Source organism: Equus asinus, chromosome 21 (genome assembly GCF_041296235.1).
Source record: "Equus asinus isolate D_3611 breed Donkey chromosome 21, EquAss-T2T_v2, whole genome shotgun sequence".
Classification (NCBI taxonomy): domain Eukaryota; kingdom Metazoa; phylum Chordata; class Mammalia; order Perissodactyla; family Equidae; genus Equus; species Equus asinus.
Window position 1 is genome coordinate 53619578 of NC_091810.1, and position 10842 is coordinate 53630419.

The window sequence follows — 10842 nt, forward strand, 5'->3', positions numbered from 1 at the left end:
CTGGTGCTACACTAGATAGAAGAAACTAACAAACAAGCCACCTGGCAAAAACAGGCTGATGCCTCTTCAGGTAGATTCTTTAATTTATTTGATACCAACCGGTCTGGATCATGGAGGACCTGGCTAAGGAGCGTACTTCAGTCTCTTGATATTTTATCCTCCTCATGTATCGCTGTGGTCTCCCTGGTGTGCTGTGTTCTCTCAAGGGTCCTAAAAACATGTTCGCAGACATCAAATGGTCACACTGCACTTGAAGAGAGAAACTAAAGGAACAATGAAATAGAAAGCAAAAACAATTCTTCCACAAACTTGATATCATAACCTACCAGTTTCACAAGTTTCATGAGACAGGAACAGCTTAAACCTGATGGTGACTGAGAGTGGCACTAATACCAAATGTTTGGTCACTCTCTTATGGATGAGAGGATGACCGACAGGGGAGAATTGTGAAAGTAATCAGACAGAGAGGCCACTGGACTGAAGTGGCTCCAATGCCTTGATAGCCTACATAAGCAAACCGAAACTAAGCCAGAGTCAATTTCTGTAAATGCCTCGAAGTTAAGAGAAACAACCAATCACAAACAGCCAACCAGGCTTTCCCACATAATGCAATGGCTTAAGCTATAGCCAATCAAATAATTTCCTTGCTTTGCTTCCACATCTTCTCTGTGAAAACCTTGCCACTAGCTCCTGTCGATGGAGTGCTCCTAACCACTTCCAGTTTGGTGCTGCCTGATTCAAATTGATGTTTGTTCAAATAAACTCGTAAAAAAATTTTAATATGTCTCAATTTATCTTTAACAGTACCAAGTGTTGGTGATATTAAAGGAACATGGAAACCATCATTTACTTGTGGGGGATCAGAATTTGCCACCCAAAATGTGTCTCTTTGGCTTGATTATTTTTAAAAACAAAAGACAGAAAGAAACTTTGACATTCCTCGTAACTGCCTAAAAGAATTTAAGATAGAAGGCCTGTCGCAGGAAGGAAGTATCACCATAAATAAGTCTGTAAGGCTTGTGCCTGCTGCACAGTACACTTGGCGGCTTTAAATGGTTGGTTCTCAGCATCTGTCCAGTCCCAAGGGGCTCCTTTTTTACCATAGCATACAGGGGTCTCACCACCTGGGCTAAATCTGGATAAACACCCACCAATACCCCAGCAGGCCCAGAAACGTTTGCAGTTGGGTTACAGTCGTTGGCAAGGGGTATGCCAGTATCTTGTCAATGATTGCTTCGGGTATCACCCTTGTCTTACCTGACCAGACAATCCCCAAGAACTTGACAGATAAGCCAGGTCCCTGGACTTTGGCATCGTTGATGGTCCAACCACATGTTGCCAGATGTCTCCACAGGGAGTCAACAGCCTGCTCTAGATCTGCAAGAGAGTCAGAGGTTAACATAACATCGTCAATGTAATGAAACACAAGCTCTGCATCACTGTGAGCTCAGGCAGCCAAGTCCAGAGCAATGAGCCCACGACAAAATAGTGGGGCTGTGCAGGTATCCTTGCAGCAACACACAGAAAGTCCATTGTCTGCCATCCCAGGTGAAAGCAAACTGTTCTTGGCTCTCGGTGGCAATGTCAATAGAAAAGAAGGCAATAGCAAGGTCCACAGCACAGTGGTACTATCCCAGCCGGACTGTCAGTTGATCCATTATATCACTCACGGAGGGCACATCAACATGCAACGGAGGAGTCACCTAGTTATTTCATGTATCCGGCACCCCACATAAGGTGCCAAAATCGTCACCAAGGACCCAAAAGAATTAGACGGGGCCGCATTCCCAATTCGCGGATAACTTGGACCAGTTCCCATAGGTCTGCCACCACAGTCCACAGTCATATGCTGGGCTTCCTCACGGGCCAAATCGGAGAGTTACAGGGACTGTGGGTGGGTCGCACGACCCCAGCCTCTTCTAGTTTTTCAATGGTCTGTGTGATCTCCTCATGTCCACCTGGAAAGCGATACTGTCGGCTGGCCACCACACCCCACGGCACCAGCAACACTTGTGGCGGATGGTGCGTATGCCCCAGACAACAGTCTTAACCACGCACACCCGGAATTCGCTTATTGTGGCCTGTAGGTGCAGTCCTTGCAAGACATCCACCCCCAGAACATACTTGGGGATAGAGGACACATACGCTGTATACACCCGGGGCAGCAGGTGACAAACACCAAGGGGCAAGGACACCAGTTTCACCTTCACCATATGGCCCCCGTATCCATCAATATATGCCGGCTTCCCTGGAAACTTCTCCGGGTTGCCGTAATCAAACTGCAATTGGCTCCAGTGTTTACAAATGCCAGCACACGCTGTACATTGTTGGGGGACCAGTAAATCTCAAGTTCCACAAATGGCCTCCAGTCCTCCGGGGATCCCCCCAAGCCGGGCACCTGGGCCTTCCCCCTAGTCAAAGAGGTCCGCAGACTCTCCTCCTGAGGACTGCATGAAGTCCTGGAGCCTTACCTGGCGACTCTTGCCAGGACTCTTCCTCACTCCTGCCATCTTTTGGGACTGTTGCTCAGACTTCAGCTGGCGCCACAGCACCACCAAGACAGCCTTCGGTTGCGGTCTGTTATCGCCTGACCGGTGCCTGCGGCTAGCAGATCTATCCACATCTGCATGTGGGTGACTCGCTTAGGCTTGGGCGCCACCTGCCGTGCGACACGCAAGGTTCTTTCCCTCCTCCGGCCTTCTGCGTTCCCCAAAGTGGCCATGGCAGTAGTTATTTCATGTATCCGGCACCCCACATAAGGTGCCAAAATCGTCACCAAGGACCCAAAAGAATTAGACGGGGCCGCATTCCCAATTCGCGGATAACTTGGACCAGTTCCCATAGGTCTGCCACCAACTTACAGTCTCTGGAAGCTCCCAGGCGTTATGCCACACCTGTCCAGGCGACAGCCGTCACCCACTCCATCTTGGAGCGATTCCCCTGCCCTTAGGCTAGCCGGCGGCTAATCTGTAGCTGCTGCCGAAGGGAAGGATGCAACGTGATGGAGGACAGCTTCTCCATCTCATCAGGGGCACAGATGACACCATCCGCCCCCTCATCCCATAGCCGCAGGAGCCAGGCCGGTACTAGTCCCGCAGGTCCGCTGGCTTATAAGGTATACGCCGTGAACTTTGTCACGACTGGGGCTCCTTGCGCGACACCTCCTGGGCCCAGGGGCTGCTCGTGCTTTACCTTTTGCTAGATTACTGCCTGAGCATGGAGAGGGCGTGCTTCCTCCACGTCCTGTTCTGAGCGTCCTCCGCCGTCCGGCTGCGAGGCGCCATTTCCAACTCCTGAGCCAACTGCGGCACCGCGCTTCCAGGGCGGCCTCCTTGGCTCGCAGCTCCAGTATGCGGTCCGCATCCCGCAGGGCAGACTCCGTGTTGCGACGTAGGGCTGTCCAAAACAGCCCACCCAGCCGTCCCAGCACCTGCTCCCCAAGGCTATGCAGAGCCGTCTGGATGCTGACGGGGGTACCATCCACGGCTCCCTCCCTTCCGCAGGGGCCCAATTCAACAGGACATCCGCCACCGGGAACCACATACAAGTGGGTGGCCACATGTCCGTCCCGTCAGTCTCAGGAGCTGTGGGTCCCCTCACTTTGGAATCCTGCCTGACTAAGCCAGGTGTATGCAGAAGGGGAACAGCTGCGGACCGGACCACAGGGTTTGGGGAGTTGGAAAAAGATGCGCGGAGCCGATGGCAATGTAGACATGCTTTAATCTCTTCGGCCGGCCGGCAGGAGGAGGGAGCCCCTGGCTTTTCCTAGGGCCACTTTTATAGGACCGTCGCGCAAAATTGGCGCACAGCCAGTAAAGGTTACACAAGGGTGTTTACGTACACAGTTCCGCGCATGCGCGGCCTGCAGCGCACATGCTGAGGCGTGTCTGCCCGGAAACTGGTCTGGTCTGATTGTCCATAGTGCCTCCATTTTCCTTTCAGTCTCTCATTTTGGGTTTTCATTTTTAGGTTAACATAGATAGTGTCAGAAAGTGGGACCTCACCTTTGTGGACTGGACTGGCCTCCCCTGGAACCTGGTACAGAACATACCTGAGCCACCTTGGGTTCACCATTTCCACAGATTGCTGACTCTTCCAATTGTGGGTGCTCTCAGGTTCTGACCTCCCTCCATTTGGTCAACGTCAGTGCCTTTTTTTTTTTTTTTTTTTTTTTTGCGAGGAAGATTGGCCCTGAGCTAACATCGTGTCAGTCTTCCTCTGTTATGTATGTGGGACACTGCCTCAGCATGGCTTGATGAGCAGGGTAGGTCTGTGCCTGGGATCGGATGGGTGAACCCTGGGCTGCTGAAGCGAAGTGCGCAAACTTAACCACTCTGCCACCAGCCGGTCCCTGGGGTCAGTGCCTTTTTTGGGGGATCAGGGGCGACTGCCCAGGAGATGATTGTCTCAGTGCCGGCCCAGCTGCTATTGCTGCAGGAAGGGATTCCCTCAGCAAGAGATTTTCCTTTGTCTTGAGTAACTAAATTGGGGGATTTCTCTATTGTCGTTCTTGTTTGCTGAGAAGTTCCTCCTAGGGAACTCCAATTGGTTTTATATTTAAGAACTATGACCCCTTTTCTTATAAATTTCTATTTCAATGGACCAAAACTTTTACCACAGGCCCTCTAGGACCAGTTCAAAGGGACCTCATCTTATCAACAGAAGGTTAAAGCCAAAACTGCAACTCACATAGCCAGAGTATGTGCAGAGGAGAAAATCTTGACCTGAAATAACACCCAGAACCAAAGATCCCTCCCCACCACGGAACCAAAGGACCAGGAAACAACCAGAACTTGAAATTCAGACTCTTATCAGAAGCAAGGGGCATAAAAATTGGTTCTTTGTGCACATAAGGCAGAGAACCCCATCTTTGAGCAGTAACAAAATTACTAAGGATGATTTAAAATTACAATGGCCAGGAGAAGGAAGGTTCTAATTAGAGAAGATCATTTAAAAGGTGCTGTTAAAAGCAAAGGCTTCAAAACTCTAAAATAGCTTCATTGAAAGTTTCGTTGCAAAAAAGCTAAAGAAAAATTAAGGATAGAGATACCTAAAAGAAAAGACTACACAACTGTAAATGAAAGTCCACCGAGTAAATGGCCTTACAAACACCCCGTATCTACTCTTTATGACGTGGATCAAGGTTGCCCCAAGGAGAGGAGCCCAAGGCGTCCCAGCCTACATCCCGATCTATATGACCCCATTCATATCTAAATTTATACGACCACACAGTAACCAGACCCCACCTGCACCGATACTGTTTTAATGACTTTTTACATATCTTCCATTTGTCTAGTAAAAATGACTCACGTCCCCATGCCTTATAAATTTACCCTAACCCTCAACACAGTGCAGCTCTTCACTGCCCATGGGTCCTGTCCCCATGCTATTCTCTGAATAAAGGAGCACTATCACCAGAACTTAAGAGTCCAAGATATCTTTCTTTTGGCTCCTGGGCTCGCCGAGGCTGCATCACTGAGAGTACTGCCATGTGGGCACCTCCCAGAGTTGACACAAGTCTCAGAGTTTTCCTGGTAAACTGCCACATTATTCCCTTAAACAGCCTAGGGGAAACTAAAATTAGAATTAATAGGGTTATTTAATAGGGCCAGAGACTTTTACTGTTTGTCCTGGCTGAAAATTAAAAAGAGATTTAAAAGGATTTTTTTTAGTAGCTCTACCATCAAAATTGGCCAAATTAAATCTGATACTCAGAGCCTGATAGGAATTTTTTATAGGCCTTCTTCCCTCAGTTTAAAATAAAGCTATGTACCCGGCGGGGAAGAAGCAAATGAGGGATCGTGTAGTTGGACGGGTAAATCAACCTCTGATGTCATTTAGGTTACAACCCAATATCCAGGGAATGGGGAGCAACTGTCCTTGTCTTACAAGTCTTTGCAAAACTGAAAATGCAGCTTTAAAGGCAGTTCAGATTCCACCTGTTCTCTTTCACCAATCATAAAACCTCCCTTATTTGTCTCAAAAGGCTTGTAACCTCTATGGGAACTCTTATTAAGACCAGGCCCAATTCCTAAAACTGAAGGAAAATTTTAAATCGCAATTACTCAGAAACTCCTAGGACAAAACTTGCATTTTTTTCTCTCTGTCCTTCGAAGTTGTAAATTTTACTGTGTCCTTAGAATGTAAACACCCCAGGAGATAACAGCCCACAGTCAGCTGAGACTAACCTTGGCCTGCTCACTCAGTAAAGCCAGAGGCTAAAGGAAAAAAAAGGGGAAAAATGTTGTGCTTTAAATGCAGGCTACTAGAGAGGCTCTCTTACCCAAAATCTATTTCACTGCCTCTTTGTCTATAGCAAATATAAATCTTGAAAATCTTCTCCTCAAATATTACCACCACCACCACCAAAAACTGTTAAGCAGGTAACCTTGACTTGTTCCATCATCTAGAGAAACAATTGTTTATAAGCTAGTGAGTTTTGTATTGTACCTGATTCACGGCTGAAATTTTTTATTCTCTCTTATTTATTTTTTTGCTGAGGAAGATTCACCCTGAGCTAACATCTGCTGCCAATCTTCCTCTTTTTGTAAGTGAGCTGCTGCCACAGCATGGCCACTGGCAGACAAGTGGTGTAGGTCTGTGCTGAGGAACCAAACTCGGGCCGCTGAAGTGGAGTGCGCTGAACTTAACCTCTAGGCCACAGGGGCTGGCCTTGAAAATTTTTAAATAAAAGCTATAAGATCTCTCTCTGTGTCTATCTATCTGTATGTATGTTATATCTGTGTGATATTTTTCTACCTCCAGATGCTATTAACAAAATTAATTTCTAAAAAGAGTTGTATTTAATAAACTTAATGTAAGCACTTATATAAATTATTTCTAAATATGATAGATACAGACCCAAATGTTTTTCAAGTTAACATGATATAAAATATTCTTTGGTAAATAAAAGCTTGCTTAAGTTTGTTGGTTTCATTAAAATAGACATGTCTTCAGGGATATCAGCATTGGATAGAATGCAAACATGCAACTTTTATGCTACCTGGGTTATTAATCAAGTAAGCTACTGTTATCACTGTTATAAAACTTGTCAGCAAAAAAAAATTGACTTAAGGTGATAGATAACTGCCTTAATGTCTCATGAAATTTTCATGAATAATCTAACTATGATTGTTAAGAACAAATGACTTATATAGATGTTAATGATATAAGGATTTTTAGGTGCAATAATTATGTTTTATGGTATGTCTACTTTAAAATAGCTTCCCTAAATCTTTTGGTAACTTGAAACTTTAGAGTTTTGCTAAATGAAATTAAATGATGGAAAATTCATTGAATATCTAGATCATTTCCAGATAACATAAAATAATAAAACATTAACTACTGAACAGGGGTTTACCTACTATTGGTTTCTTATTATGGAAAAACTGAAAGATGTTTGGGTCTATTTGTAAAAATGTCTTGTGCAATATTAAAAAAATTCATACTATTAGAAAAATGCATGTTTTCAGTAAAAGAAGGTGTAAGGAATGGAGACATTTTTGTTAAGAAAGTAAATTTGTCCTAAAGTGGAACTCATTATGGGAAAAAAGAAAGAACAAGTTCCGAGTGCTAAAAAGAAAGTTTGTGGAAGAGGGACCCTGAGAAAAGAGCTTTGTGCATGGTCGAGCTGGCTAAGATTGGAATGAATTTAATTGTCAGTCTTAATATCAAAAATAAGCTGGTGCAAAATTATAATTTCGTTTTCTCTGTTATTAGGACAAAGTTTCTTGGCCTTTTAGTCTACTCTTTTTTTTTTTTTTTTTTGGAGGAAGATTAGCCCTGAGCTAACATCTGTTGCCAATCTTCCTCTTTTTGCTGAGGAAGCCTGGCCCTGAGCTAACATCTGTGCCCATCTTCCTCTACTTTATACATGGGACACCTGCCACAGCATGGCTTGCCAAGTGGTGCCATGTCCACACCCGGGATCTGAACCAGCGAACTCCAGGCCTTGGAAGTGGAATGTGCGCACTTAACTGCTGTGCCACCGGGCCGGCCCCCTAGTCTACTCTTGATAAGTAGATTATGAAAAGTTTTTCTTCATTTTTTGAGTAATCTGCCTAAAAGGCAGAGATTTTATGTTTTATCAAAATAATTTCCTGTGCTTTATGTTAAAAGCTGAGTCTTTTCTATTAAAAAGAACTAAGGTTTTGCAGCTATGTAACCTTCTATATTTGTCTTTGAAATTTTTTTGTCACTTTGGTTAAATAGATAATTAAATATTAGGTTTCATAAGGATATAATGATCTGTGGTCCTGTTTAGGCAAGTATTTTAAGACTTTCTTTTATATTTTTGACAAACTTCCCCAAATCAGATTCTTTTTTTTTTTTTGAGGAAGATTAGCCCTGAGCTAACATCTGCCACCAATCCTCCTCTTTTTGCTGAGGAAGACTGGCCCTGAGCTAACATCGGTGCCCATCTTCCTCTACTTTATGTGTGGGATGCCTGCCACAGCGTGGCTTGATAAGTGGTACATAGGTCTGCACCCGGGATCTTAACCAGTGAACCCTGGGCTGCCAAAGCAGAACATGCAAACTTAACCACTGCGTCACCAGGCTCCCCCCCACCCCCCGCCCCAAATCAGATTCTAAATGAAGTCTTTGTGTGTGTGAGGAAGATTTGCCCTGAGCTAATGTCTTTTGCCAATATTCCTCTTTTTTCCCCTCCCCCAAAGCCCGGTACATAGGTGTATATCCTAGTGTAGGCCATTCTAGTTCTGCTATGTCAGATGCTGCTACAGCGTGGCCTGATGAACTGCGTGCGTGTCTGCACTCAGGATCTAAACTGGTGAACCCCGGGCCGCTGAAGTGGAGTGCATGTACTTAACCACTCGGCCATGGGGCTTGCCCCTGAAGTCTTTTTTCAACCCATACCTAACTTTGGAATTTTTCTGAGGATCCCTAAAACATCTCACAAGATTTGTTTTCTCTCTCTATAAAAAGAGGGATATTAAACTAATTAGGCTTATCTGATATGTTAAATTACATGGGAAGCATTGTCAAATAAGAAATAACCTTAAGTTTTCATTATGTTATGTCTCTATGAGTATATGCTGTAAGAGTTCCAGAAATTATGTAAAATTCCTGGGAGTCTAGTATGTCCTGGTATAAAATGTTGTCTTTCGTCAAAATTGAGGCCCACACGAAATATCAGGAAAGTGCCTTAGCTTGGTCTCATGTAAAGGCAAAAACAGAATCTTTAAAGAGTGGCATATGTGGTTGAAGTCCTTTCTGCCTCTGCAAACAATAGCCCCTCATTGCCAGACTTTTGCCATCCTGATGTCCTTATAACGTGGTGACAGTCTGCTCCTGAATCAAAGAAATTAAGATGGGGAAACAATGGCTGTAAATTCAACAAATAGTCAGGGCTATGGGCAATCCAAGACAGCCACTTGGCTCTTGCTAGCTCCCTGGTAAACCTCATTTTTTCAGTTTTTACATTCTTTCACCCACTATAGGAAAAGCTATTTCTGTCCCCAGAGGCCTCAGAACTCCTCCTCTGGGTTGTTTGAGCACCTGCGGCTGGACTTCATTTAACTGCTGCTTAGTATGGGCTATCAAAATGTTCTTGTTATTGTATGTATGTTTTCTAGAAGAGTTGAAGCCCTTCCTTGCCACAAAGCTGAGGCCCTCACAATGGCAAAGAAAACTGTTGGAAAATGTGCTTCCCACTTGGGGTATGCCTTCCAGAATCTCCAACGGTCAAGGCACCCACGTACCAGCCTTAACGAAAACTTTGCAAACTTCTTGGAATTATCACTGTCCCTATCGGCCACAATCATCAGGCAAAGTCAAGAAAACTAACGGGAAAACTGGATTCAAGCAGAACAAATATTAATTATATGGGACTACATGAACTGAAGAGTATGCTCTAATGTTTTGTTTTTCCAGATTTAAAGAAATCTTTTCTTTTCAGCTATCAACAATTTAGTAAGACATACCTTTGTGAACAAAGATGAAACATTTCTTTTCTCTCCCTACCTGATCCCTTCAGAATTCAGAAACTCTAAGTGAATATTCTTATTTTCACCTATATAAATAATCAGGCCAAGTTTTTAATATAAATAAATTAGTTTTACTGTGATTACCTTTGGTAAAAAAAAAAAAAGATGAGGGTAATTGTAGAGAGAAGCTCTGTTTGCACCTTTGTGGGTATTAGAGTCTAGTCTTATTAATTGTCTTTGAGCTTTGTTACATACCTGTAGACCGGACTCCCCTGCCTTAAGGTATTGCCTTTGGTCTGGATGACTGTTTGCAGTGCCCTCTTTGGAAAACATAAGCTAACTCTACGTAAGACAGTTACCAGCAGATCGATGTCTATTAATATACAACCTTCTGCTGATCTCTTATTGTCTTATGCTCGTATGACCAGCTACCATAAGTCTCAAATGTCTCATGCTCAAGTCTGTCATCGACATGTTAAAGAAGCTTTCCTGGATTCCAATTTAAAGGATCCTGTTTGTCAAAGTCTAGGGCCTGGTGTCTGGGTATTCTGGAAGCGTCATCAGAGGAAGACAGCCCTCGAGCCCTATTGGAAAGGACTTTACCAAGTGCTTCTGACTACTGACACTGCTACATAACTAGAAGGCATTGAATACTATGTGCCTTTTCCAGGTACACCTTTGTGTGTGATTACAGTGGGGAACTGTGAGCTTATGAATGTCCAGATAGCTGGCATATGACAGGGTACTATAGTATTCCATTTCCATTTCTTGTTAGAGAAGAAACCCAACTTCTGTTTCACAGATCGAGGTGAGACTTGGCGACTCCCTTTTTACACTCCCTCTACTCTCCATTGATTACCATTGCCAAGGGATTTCTCTCTTGGATTGGTGTAGTTCA